Genomic DNA, 13,932 nt, shown 5'->3' with positions numbered 1-13,932 from the left:
GTGAGATTTTTCCTGTTCATTGACGCATTAATTAATTAATTAATTAATTCTATTCAATTCCAAACAGACTCACTGACTTTATTTTACTCAGTGGATTATAATCTATTATTTCTGTTATGATTTGTTAAGTACTTTTTTAATTTTGATGATCAAATTGCCCCAGATTGCCCAATGGGATCCCCTTCAAGCTGGCTCCTGTGTCATTTTAATCATTTCCATCATTTTGGGGGTCTTTCTTGTGGTGCATGAAGATGCTCTAGGCTCATTTTTTGCACCCCAGGCCTGGAGCCATCCATATCAATGAGTACTGTAGGGTGCTTTAGAGTAGCTTGTATAAGCTCTTTGCCACCTGGCAGATCTCGTTAACTTGAAAGACTCAGAGTTCCAGTTTCTTTTAAAAAGATCCTAGACACAATACTCTACATAGAAAACCCTAAAGACTCTATCAGAAAATTACTAGAGCTAATCAATGAACACAGTAAAGTTGCAGGATATAAAACTAACACACAGAAATCCCTTGCATTTCTATACACTAACAATGAGGAAACAGAAAGAGAAATTAAGGAAACAATACCATTCACCATTGCAACAAAAAGAATAAAAGAATAAAATACTTAGGAGTATATCTACCTAAAGAAACGAAAGATCTATATATAGAAAACTATAAAACACTGATGAAAGAAATCAAAGAGGACACAAATAGATGGAGAAATATACTGTGTTCATGGATTGGAAGAATCAATATTGTGAAAATGAGTGTACTACCCAAAGCAATCTATAGATTCAATGCAATCCCTATCAAGCTACCAATGGTATTTTTCACAGAACTAGAACAAATAATTTCACAATTTGTATGGAAATACAAAAAACCTCGAATAGTCAAAGCAATCTTGAGAAAGAAGAATGGAACTGGAGGAATCAAACTGCCTGACTTCTGACTCTACTACAAAGCCACAGTCATCAAGACAGTATGGTACTGGCACAGAGACAGAAATACAGATCACTGGAACAGAATAGAAAGCCCAGAGATAAGTCCACGCACCATGGACACCTTATCTTTGACAAAAGAGGCAAGGATATATAATGGAAAAAAGACAACCTCTTTAACATGTGGTGCTGGGGAAACTGGTCAATCACTTGTAAAAGAATGAAACTAGAACACTTTCTAACACCATACACAAAAATAAACTCAAAATGGATTAAAGATCTAAATGTAAGACCAGAAACTATAAAACTCCTAGACGAGAACATAGGCAAAACACTCTCTGACATAAATCACAGCAGGATCCTCTATGACCCACTTCCCTGAGTATCGGAAATAAGAGCAAAAATAAACAAATGGGACCTAATTAAACGTAAAAGCTTTTACACAACAAAGGAAACTATAAGCAAGGTGAAAAGACAGCCTTTAGAATGGGAGAAAATAATAGCAAATGAAGAAACAGACAAAGGATTAATCTCAAAAATATACAAGCAACTCCTGCAGCTCAATTCCAGAAAAATAAATGACCCAATCAAAAAATGGGCCAAAGAACTAAACAGACATTTCTCCAAAGAAGACATACAGATGGCTAACAAACACATGAAAAGATGCTCAACATCACTCATGGGAAATGCAAATCAAAATCACAATGAGGTACCATTACATGTCGGTCAGGATGGCTGCTATCCAAAAGTCTACAAGCAATAAATTCTGGAGAGGGTGTGGAGAAAAGGGAACCCTCTTGCACTGTTGGTGGGAATGCAAATTAGTACAGCCACTGTGGAGAACAGTGTGGAAATTCCTTAAAAAACTGGAAATAGAACTGCCATATGACCCAGCAATACTACTCCTGGGCATACACACTGAGGAAACCAGATATGAAAGAGACACGTGCACCCCAATGTTCATCACAGCACTGTTTATAATAGCCAGGACATGGAAGCAACCTAGATGCCCATCAGCAGACGAATGGATAAGGAAGCTGTGGTACATATACACCATGGAATATTACTCAGCCGTTAAAAAGAATTCATTTTTTTTTTTTTTTTTTTTTTTAAATATTATTTTATTAGTTGGAGGCCAATCACTTTACAACATTTCAGTGGGTTTTGTCATACATTGGCATGAATCAGCCATATAGTTACACGTATTCCCCATCCCGATCCCCCCTCCCACCTCCCTCCCCACCCGACTGCTCAGGGTCCTCCCAGTGCACCAGGCCCGAGCACCTGACTCATGTATCCCACCTGGGCTGGTGGTCCGTTTCACCATAGATAGTATACATGCTGTTCTTTCAAAACATCCCACCCTCACGTTCTCCCCCAGAGTTCAAAAGTCTGTTCTGTACTTCTGTGTCTCTTTTTCTGTTTTGCATATAGGGTTATCGCCACCATCTATCTAAATTCCGTATATATGTGTTAGTATACTGTAATGTTCTTTATCTTTCTGGCTTACTTCACTCTGTATAATGGGCTCCAGTTTCATCCATCTCATTAGAACTGATTCAAATGAATTCTTTTTAACGGCTGAGTAATATTCCATGGTGTATATGTACCACAGCTTCCTTATCCATTCATCTGTTGATGGGCATCTGGGTTGCTTCCATGTCCTGGCTATTATAAACAGTGCTGCGATGAACATTGGAAATAAAAGCAAAAATAAACAAATGGGACCTAATGAAAATTAAAAGCTTTTGCACAACAAAGGAAACTATAAGTAAGGTGAAAAGACAGCCCTCAGATTGGGAGAAAATAATAACAAATGAGGAAACAGACAAAGGATTAATCTCAAAAATATACAAGCAACTCCTGAAGCTCAATTCCAGAAAAATAAACGACCCAATCAAAAAAGAATTCATTTGAATCAGTTCTAATGAGATGGATGAAACTGGAGCCCATTATACAGAGCGAAGTAAGCCAGAAAGATAAACACCAATACAGTATACTAACACATATATATGGAATTTTAAAAGATGGTAACGATAACCCTATATGCAAAACAGAAAAAGAGACACAGATGTATAGAACAGACTTTTGGACTCTGTGGGAGAAGGAAATGGTGGGATGTTCTGAGGGAATAACATTGAAACAAGTATACTATCAAGTGTGAAACAGATCACCATCCCAAGTTGGATGCATGAGACAAGTGCTCAGGGCTGGTGCACTGGGAAGATCCAGAGGGATGGGATGGGGAGGGAGGTGGGAGCGGGGATTGGGCAGGATGGGGAACACATGTAAATCCATGGCTGATTCATGTCAATGTATGGCAAAAACCACTGCAATATTGTAAAGTAATTAGCCTCCAACTAATAAAAATAAATGAAACAAACAAACAAACAAAAGATCCTGGAATGAAACAGAGTTGCCACTGATCTTTTCCATGACCATGGCCTTAGGGAACTCCAAAAAGAACTGAGCCCCATCTCATATGATAATCTTCTTTCCTTTATCCATCCATTTATCCATCCATTTAGAGCACAGTCTGCTTCAAATTTAAGCAATTTCTGTAGCTTAGTTGCTCTTCCATTTTTGTTTTACTTCTTTTATGCCCTCCCTCCCTGTATACTTGTTTCTAGCACAGATTGCTTTTTGACATCATACTCACACGAGGAGTAGCTTGACCAGATAACTGCTCAGGTGAGAGCCTGATCTTAAACCTAGCATGTGGGCACACATTAGATAATTCACCTTATCATTGCGCTCAGAGTGGCCAGTCTGATAATCAGTTTCAAAGTCAAATGTGACTATTACCAATTGCAGAAAATAAAAATGCAAGCAATGTACAACCGCAGTGGAATCCTAAGCTGGAGGAAGCACTTGGCTCAAAATGACTCTTTTTTTTTTTTTTTTTAAATTAGTTGGAGGCTAATTACTTCACATTTCAGTGGGTTTTGTCATACACTGACATGAATCAGTCATGGAGTTACATGTATTCCCCATCCTGATCCCCCCTCCCACCTCCCTCTCCACCTGATTCCTCTGGGTCTTCCCAGTGCACCAGGCCTGAGCACTTGTCTCATGCATCCCACCTGGGCTGGTGATCTGTTTCACTATAGATAATATACATGCTGTTCTTTCAAAACATCCCACCCTCACCTTCCCCCACAGAGTTCAAAAGTCTGTCTGTACTTCTGTGTCTCTTTTTCTGTTTTGCATATAGGGTTATCATTACCATCTTTCTAAATTCCATATATATGTGTTAGTATGCTGTAATGTTTTTTATCTTTCTGGCTTACTTCACTCTGTATAATGGGCTCCAGTTTCATCCATCTCATTAGAACTGATTCAAATGAATTCTTTTTAACGGCTGAGTAATATTCCATGGTGTATATGTACCACAGCTTCCTTATCCATTTGTCTGCTGATGGGCATCTAGGTTGCTTCCATGTCTTGGCTATTATAAACAGTGCTGCGATGAACATTGGGGTGCACGTGTTTCTTTCATATCTGGTTTCCTCAGTGTGTATGCCCAGGAGTAGTATTGCTGGGTCATATGGCAGTTCTATTTCCAGTTTTTTAAGAAATCTCCACACTGTTTTCCATAGTGGCTGTACTAGTTTGCAAAGAAGACATACAGATGGCTAACAAACACATGAAAAGATGCTCAGCATCACTCATTATCAGAGAAATGCAAATCAAAATGACTCTTAAATAAATGTAGTAACAGCAATAATCACGGACTGTAAAAGCATCACTGGAAAGTTCTCCAGGACTTTATCAAATGGAGTCTACAAATAATATGCAAGATATAAGTGTTTCCAGAAGGGAACTGGTGTTGTCTATGTGCCCCCATCCCTGGAGAGCTGGAAGGCAACCGGATGTTGATGGGGGCTTTGTTTTCTGCCCAAGCCTACGGGACGCAGTTGAAAACGCTCCTATAAAGAACCGTGTTGCAGCCTGAGCCCTTGTTCCCCTGTTAGCTACTGGGATTTGGGTAACAATGCTGGATTAAACCCGTGCCTGCCTCTGCCATTCTCTCTGGAAGTGGGCTGTGGCTTCTGTCTCCTCCTTTAAGATGCCTGTTCTTCTCGAAGCCCACATCCGACATATCCCTGGCTTTGTTCACATCAACAGAGCTGAAGGGAGGCTCCTGTGAGGGGAACTCTGTCCTCTCAGACTCAGAGACCAGGGCTGGAGCCAGGGCATTTAATTTGCTTAATAGTGAGAGAAATACATGAGATTTTGGTGGTTTTTCCATGGTGTTTACCTGGTGGCTTTGATTGAAACAGATGGGACAGGAGAGGAGGTGGAAGAGACAACTTCTATACTGTTTCGAGGCCACAGAGGCAGGATGGAGAGAGGGGAGCTCAGCTGCAGGAACTGAATGGGGCGGGAAAGCAGGGTTGGGAGGAGGTGTGGGCTCTGGGGGCCGTCTTCATGGCCTCTGTCTTCCCTTCTCATGTAAAATGCAGCTTGACCACATCGAAAACCAGTCTTCATCTCTTGTCCACTTCGTTTCTGAGCACAGGACCCCTCCTCTCCCTGCCAGCAGCTCTGTCCCTGGAGCAGTGAGGAGGCAGAGGCAGGAGGCGGCTGAGTGGTCCTGGCCCTACCTCTCCCCCACGACAAAGTGGTTGCTGGCAACGAGGCATCTAGCAAAGTAGCCTCCCACACAAACCCGGGTGAGGATGCAATCCAGTAACAACCCTCTGCTGAGCAAATGGCTGGTCTTGTTTTTAATTCCAGTATTAAAATAGCTGTTGTCTGGCCACGAGCAGCAGCCTTGGCCTCGTGGGTCCAAGGAGGCTGGACTTCAATGTGAGGCTCTGAACAGTCCTTTCCCTTGGATGGTCCCTCTGTTAGAGGCCAAGTGGGCATATAACTATCACATCACGCCACAACTTGGCAAGGGTTTATCAGCATCAGCTCAGGTAACTTCTAGCACCGCTGTGCCCCAGGCCCTGGAAAAATGACTGGTCACTGCAGCCAAGGCTGAGATGACCACACTGGACAGCATACTCCTGAGTCAAGGCCCAGGTCGTTCAGGATCTGTGCTTCCTCAGAGGCCCGTGTGCCTGAACTCAGTCAGCAGAGGCCCAGGTCTCTATGTGTCCATGTTCTCAAAGAGAAATCTGGAACTACGTTCTCTCCCTGATGTGCAAGAAACACCGTTATCAGTATCGGCCTGGCCAGGGGCATCAGTGGGGGATGGGCAACTACCCCATTCACTCAGCTGTTTCTTCAGTAAAACGAGTGAGTGAGTGAAGTCGCTCAGTCGTGTCTGACTCTTCGCGACCCCATGGACTGTAGCCTGCCAGGCTCCTCCATCCGTGGGATTTTCCAGGCAAGAATACTAGAGTGGGTTGCCATTTCCTTCAGTAAAACAAGAGTCAAGCCTTATTGAGCACTCACCATGGGACGCAGGCAGTGTTCTAAGTGTATTATAAGAATCTACTAACTTGACCCTTACCACTCTAGAAGGTAAACATTACCTCCACACTTGATAAAGTGAAGTGTGCAAAGGTTAAGGAAGACACACAAGGACACCCACCTAGTACATCTTAAGCAGGAAGAGAGTCTTTCTCTCAAAGGATGAAATCAGAGTTCAGAGAAGGTTGAATCATTTTGCAGCATCACCTGTCATTCTGATTTGCCTCAAACTCTCAGGCTTTGGTCATTCTACTGTAGCCATGCACACCCAGGAGTGGTCCCAGTGGCCACGGAACACTGTCCATGTGAGAACGAGGGCAAGGCAACACCATCTCTGCACAGAATGGGTTTTGCTGGTCATCCTGCTGGTTAGCAACAACTAGAGAGCAGGTGTCCTGACTTCTGATTTGATTCTTGAGCTCAAAATATGAGCTTTGAGCTCTACCTGTCTTTCCAGGCAGGAGGCCTCTTTATTGCTGTTGGCTTACTAGGGTGATCGCATTCCCATGCATTCAGCATAACTGAGTGGTAGGATAGTCTGGGTGTCGAGATAGTCTGTCTCTCGGCCAGAACTTCCAATTATTCATTCAAGGCAGATGCTCATCCCCAACATTACTCCTGTAACCGCCCCACACTTTCACTAATCCATCAAACAAGCCCTCCCCTCTGTATTCATTCAGATGTGCGATTTAAGGACCATGTTGCAGCATTTCAGTTAGTCTCTAGCTACAGAGTGAGGCTTCCTCTGGTTAGCAGAAACTTTCTAGAAAGACTTCGCCACTTGGTGAAATCATCAAATTCCAGGATCTTTTCTCATCTTCCCCTTCAGTGAGAGCCTGGTGGCGGGGGTGGGTGGTTAATAGTTAATAGGTAATACCTGAGCTGGGTAGGCATGGCAGGAGTTCTGGAGCAAAGTCAGCAAGAAGCAATCACCTGTTGTATCTGCCTATCACTCCTCGCATGATTGCATTCTTATCCCCAAGCTGGTGAGATTGGGGGGAAGTTCACATATTTTAGATTGTACTTACCTAAACCTATTAAGTTGCACTGGATTACGCTAAAGCCTATTTGTTTCTGGCCTAGTCATGCCAGGCCCTTGGAATCTGTCTGCATATTTTCCAGATGAATACCATATTATTTCTCAACAAATCTTAAGACTTAATAATTTTGAGATTAAAAAGATCTATGTGAGCATAAATATTTAATAAAAGGAGTCTCAGAAAAATGCCCCAAAGAACTTCTAATGCTAACATTTTCATTTGCAGGGACATGTGATCATGTTCAATCATGTTTTGTTTTGACCCTTAGAAATTTTAAAATGCTAGAGTCATTGCCTTATGATCATTTTACAGCTCTACTTTTTGACATCGGGTCTGGTCAAATGCTTATTTGGAGATCCCCATTGTCAAAGCTCCATATCCTCTTATTTATCATACAACATTTGCAAAAGCAATTTGGGACTAGCACAGCTATTATTCCTGGTAATAGTCGAGATAATCCTAGTGGATTATAGAGAACCATCCTTGCTAGTGGTGATATTTTTAAAGCAAGTGTGTATGGAGGTAATCGTCTCAGCATGAACAGAGCTCTGCTGACTGGCTGCGTGTCCTTGGTGACTATCATCTTGGGCCCTTGGTTCCTGTCCATAGTAGGAGGGCAGGGCAGCACAACTTCTGCACATAATGGGTTTTGCAGGTCATCCTGCCAGGTAGTAACAACTAGAAAGTAGGTGTCCTGACTTTGGATTCGATTCTTGAGCTCAAAACATGAGCTTTGAGTCCGCCTACCTTTCCAGGCAGGAGGCCTCTTTGTTGCTGTTGGCTTACTAGGTTGATCACATTCCTGTGCATTCAGCATAACTGGGTGGTGGGCCTCCTGGAGTGGTGGTGGGGGCCCATCAGTACCAGGGGCTTTCTGTCCAAGGGAACTTGCCTCCCTCACCCTGTTCTCTGCCCTAGCTTGACACAGCCCCGATTTACCCAGCGGCCACCTGCTGATCCTCAGAGGGTCCTGGCATCTCTCAGCCACACTCCAGAGAAGCCCAGGCCTGCCAACAGACCCGCTTCCAAAGGTAAATGAGAAATCAGTGTCTCTCGTCCACAGTGATGACTTGGCGGGAGGCTCGACTCTGCTGTGGCTTTCTGACCAGCAAGAAGTTCTGCCATTTTCCAGCTGCTTTCTTCCCTCTCAGGTACTTAAATCGTTTTTTTCATTTGGAAATCACTAGCAAAGTGCATCTAAAACACTGTGAAGAAGATGTTCTATAATTTTCCTAGAGGCTTCTTAAAGTAGAAATTACGTTTCTCCAAGACCTCCTCCTAAGAAGTGAACTGGAAAAAATATTTCAATCTGTAGAATCAATTTCCCCTCAGACCAGTGTGTACACTGTGACAACCTCAAGGACACGGGTTTGAAGGATTTTCTCCCAGGACATCATTCAGGAAGACATTCCCTCAATTCCAGATACTCGATTGATTATACGGTTTGGGATCAGCCAACTCGTTTGGGTCACAGATGATTCTTGCCCTTGCAATACCCTTGTATTTTGCAGGCTTTAAAAGATTTTGGAAAGATCCTGAATATTAAACAGACAGAGAGCAGCTTGGAGATATTCTCATGCTAGAGACCACATCCTTGTTCATCAAGGTCTCTTTGTGATTTACTCAGACATGTATCAGCCAGGCACTCTTTTTATTGTTTGCCCAGGTGGAAATGATAGCATATATACACACAAAAACCAAACCAAAACAAGACAAAGCAAAACCTTTGCTTTTAAGATTTAAACATGGTTCGTGCTCCAGCCAAGGGCAGCAGCCTCTGTGAACGGGGGCAGTTCTGGAAGGGGTCCCTGCCTCCCACCTACGAAGCCGCTTTATCAAGGGCCATCTGGTCAGCACGGCATGAGAAGGGGCAGCACCAGGGCCCAGATGGATGGGTTCTTGGAGAGTTCTTTAAAAATCCGGGCACCCACCTCCTGAGTCACCATATGCCAAAAGGTCATCTCGACCCCGTGGCAGCCTTCCTGGTTTCCTCTCTGTGGTTTCTCATTTGGAGTCAGCACCCTGGAGCTTTCTGGGGTTGCAGGCTTTTAATTAATGTACTAGTGGCCTCCTTTTAAACACTAATATCTTTGATAGCATGCTATCTCATCTGAGCTTTCAGAAAATAAAACCCAGAGGTGGAGTGGATCATACTGAGTGGTCTCTGCCGGAAGAACGCAGAGCAGCTCCTAAGGCTCAGCCGGTTCACGACCCAGGTTCCCAGTGTGGTCCCTGCCCCCCAAAAAAGATGCTCGCCACAGCTCCCTGCCTTCAAGGCACAGAACATGTCTTATCTCGGCTCTGCAGGTGAGTAACCCAAAGGTTTAAGGGAATCAGATGGGAGGAATTGCAAAAAGGAGTGTGTGGATCAGAAAGAGCATTAGCTTATTTCTCCCCAATACTTGCAGCACCCTCAAGGAAGAAAGAAGACCTTTGAAGGAAGAGCATGGGTTCTCTGATTCTCTTAAAGGCCAGTGTTTCCTGAAGGTAGGATTAAACACTGGGCACTCGCAGCCCGCCTCGGCTCCCGTCCTCCCACCCAGGACTCTCTGCAAAGCCTTAACAGAAGCCTGGAGTCCAACGGCTCCCCTACCCAGGGCTCTGGGCCTCTCCACGGCTGATCCACTTCATCACAGGGTCCGTGCGCCTGTGCCGAGTGGCAGGTGAAGGAAACTCTGGCTGGCGACTTGTTGTTCAAGGCACACACTGCACTGACACCCTTTGACAGAGTGGGAAGCTCATTAAAGGCTGACATTTGCTGAGCATCCCCAGGGGCAAAGGTCTCCGTTCCAATCACAGCACCCACCGCGTGCCCAGCAGGCAGCCTGGCGGTGCTGAGACTGAGCTGTCATGGTTTCCACCACCTCCTGTGGCCCTGAAGGGCCTCCTCGGAGCCCGCCCCATCCCGTGGCAGCATCCGCTCTTCAACTCTTCCCAGGCATCTCCTGCACAACAGGAACTCCGCCTGCATTCTGCTCAAGCCCAGCATGGAAACTGGAATAATCCTCCCGTTCAATTTCCATGGCCCTGGCCATCCCCAGGAACCAGGAGACCCCAGAGGAAACAAGGTCATCCCCAAGGACACCCAGTGAGAGCCATCGTGTACCTGGGCACACCTGGATATACTAGGCAGTTGTCTCTGCCTAGACCCGCCGTGGGCTGGGGAGTGATGGGAATAAGAGCACTGATGCCCAGAGGTCTGTGTTCCTTGTGACCCTGAGCAGTCTCCGGGAATGGGAGGTGGTAACCCTTGGAGATGTAGCCACTGGCTGTGTTCACAGTCCCCAGAGGCATGGTGGGGAGCAGCTTCTTTCTGAATGTTTGGGATGGGTGTTGAGCGCATCCTGCTCCAGGGGTCTAAAGCTCAGGCCAGCACAAGGTTTAGTTTATACATTTTAAAAGTCCACAATGTATCCACCGTTCCCCAGTGAAATAAGCCCTGTCCCTGGTTTATCTGTGGTTAATGGTGCAGAGCCATCCCCAGTGTCCCTGAGTTCTACCTCCAAAACTCTTCATCACTCAGCCTCTTCCTCCCGCTCTCCACTCCACCAGCATTGTGCAAACACTGACAGCCGCTGAGTTGGCTAGGTGTGTGTTCAGTCGTGTCTGACTCTTTGCGACCCTATGGACCATAGCCTGCCAGGCTCCTCTGTCCATGGCATTCTCTAAGCAAGAATACTGGAGTCGGTTGGCATGCCCTCCTCCAGGGGATATTCCTGACCAAGGAATCGAACCTGGATCTCTTGCTTCTACTGCATTGGCAGGCATGTTCTTGACCGTTAGCACCACCTGACTAGGTATTCACATTTAAACCTTCATTTTCACCAAGCTCTGCAATGTAGTTATCCTATGACCTGGTCATACTCCCTTAATATTTTTATGTATGAACTACATAGAGAGAAGTAGAGAGAGCAGTGGACAAATACTCATATACCCACCAGGTAAAATTCAACTTTTCCATTTCGCTCCTTCTGCTTCATAAATTTTTTAAGAATGAAAACCTTATGGATAGATTGGAAGCTTTCTATGACTCTACCCCCTAATCATACAGAGCACTGCTACGCTGAAGGCAGTGGGCAACCATCACGTGTGCATGTTCGCTTTTCACAGTGAGGTTGTGAGATGCTGGGTGTCCTGCCCATGGGCTCACCCAGTTAAATGGAGGACCTGGGACTAGGAGGATGGCTCCTTCCTCGATTTCCGGGTGGTGGACACATGAAGAAGGCTCACAGAAGGTGGGAAAGGAAAAAAAAAAAGATGCAAAATGATCATTAAAAAAGAGAATGTCTCCAAGAGCAGCAGGTAAGGACAGATGTGGTTCTTTTCAATCAGTGCTCCAGCAGGAAATGACTGGACTGAGCCTTGAAGCGGCTTCTGTGTCTTCACAGGACTTCTGACCCTACTGGCACATCTTTCCTGATATCCAAACTTTCTCTAGAATATGATAGCCTCCGTGAAGCCAGGAAACAAAGATAACCCTGAGCTGGCCTTTGATGTGGTTCTTTCTCTCCTTCAATCAATTTTATATTTGAGTTTCTAAGCTCAAAGGGGTCTTGGCATGTCCAGCAGTGAACATTCTTCAAATTCCCCAGTCATTTCAAAGATTATTCTAAGGTTTTAAGATCCAACCATTTGGGGACTTTTTTGTATATCTGTCAAAGATGATATTACAGGTCCTCAGCCAATGTCACAGAGCCATACTTCCTTTGAAGGAAAAAATGAGTCAACGTTCATTCATTTAAAAAATATGTAACAGTTATCTACAATGTGCAGGCTCGTGCCCATCGTGGGGATGCGACTGTGAACAAAACAATCTCTGTCTTCATAACACTTATAAACTATTCAAAAAAAAAAGAATACCCAAATAGTACAGTGTATCTTACTCAAGCAGAAGCGTAAGTTCTATGCAAGTGTCAAGAAAAGGCACCTAGGGTAGACACAAGAGACAGAACCTCCAAACAAGCCCTCGGGGACAGGGTGGAGTGGGAGGTGTTGGCCAGGAGAGAAAGAGATGCCTCTGGACTCTGCTCCAACCTGGACAGCAGTGTGACTGCTCGGACGTGCTGTTGATGCATCATGAGTAACTGTCAGTCCACAACAGCATGGAGCAACTCATTCCCCTTGAATTTTCCAGAAACCCTGTCAGCTCTGCTCTCTGTGCCCTGACTCCTGATACTTCCTTTGACACCAGGCTTCTCATTGCTTCATTTCCAGCGTCTTACGGTGACTACAGGATGTTGAGGCCTGATGAGGACTGATAGGATGCGGGAAGGAGTGGAGAATGCCACACCAGCAGGCGTGCCCAGACGCCCCCATGAAGGTGATCTCTACGTGCTGGACTCATCCTGACTCTTGCCTTGCAGACTCAACCTGAAGGAGCTGGCACGTACTTTTCTCAGCCTCTCCATCCCTTTCAAATACCAAAAGTACAAGAAAGGAAAAGGAAGGGAAACACTCCCTAGAGGATGTTTCCTTCTATTCCTTTTAAAGTCAGTTTTCCTGTACTGTTCTCTAGACTAAACTCTCTGCTGCCTGCAATAAGCTTCTCTCTCTTGTGGAGGGCACGGCTGAGACCCTCCCGTCCACCCACGAGTGCTGTAATCCTGGCAAAGAAGAGAACCACAGAGGGAGGTTGTTATTCTTTCCAACTAATAGTGCTGAAAAAATTGCCTATCCGTATGCAAAATAATGGACTTCAAACTCTATCTCATATGACATACAAAAAGTAAAATGGACTGTAGACAGAAAAACAAAACTTTATAAACTTTTAGAAGCATCCATAAAAGCAAAATTGATAAGTTGGACTTTATTACAATTAAAACTGTCCTTTGACAGACACTGTTTCAGTTCAGTTCAGTTCAGTTACTCAGTCATGTCCGACTCTTTGCGACCCCATGAACTACAGCACGCCAGGCCTCCCTGTCCATCACCAACTCCCGGAGTTCACCCAATCCCATGTCCATTGAGTCGGTGATGCCATCCAACCATCTCATTCTCTGTCATCCCCTTCTCCTCCTACCCTCAATCTTTCCCAGCATCAGGGTATTTTCCAAAGACACTGTTTAGGAATTGAAAAGATAGCTAAATACTCATAGAAAAACATTTGCAGATATCATGTAGTCATTACAGGGCCTATATCCAGAATAGTAAGAACTCTCACAATTCAATTATAAGGAAAAAAACAGGCCAGTTTAAAAGTTGGTGAAAGATTTGAAAAGCACTTCACCAAAGAAGATATACTGATGGCAAAGAAGCACACAAATGGATGCCTAACATCATTAATTGTTAGGGAAAATAAATTAAAACCACATTGAGGAACCACTGTACATTTATTCAAAGGGTTAAAACTAATACAACTGATTATATCTAGTGACTGCGAGGATGTGGAGGAACTGGAATTCTCTGTATTGTTGGTGGGAAATGTAAAATGATACAACTTTGGAAAGTAGTTTGGCAGTTTCTTAAAAAGTTAAACATACCCTGGATAGCAAATGATCCACCTATTCCTCTCCTAGGTATTTTCCCAAAATAAATGAAAGTG

Source organism: Muntiacus reevesi, chromosome 5 (assembly GCF_963930625.1).
Source record: "Muntiacus reevesi chromosome 5, mMunRee1.1, whole genome shotgun sequence".
In the NCBI taxonomy this organism is placed as follows: Eukaryota; Metazoa; Chordata; class Mammalia; order Artiodactyla; family Cervidae; genus Muntiacus; species Muntiacus reevesi.
This window is presented reverse-complemented; position numbering follows the sequence as displayed.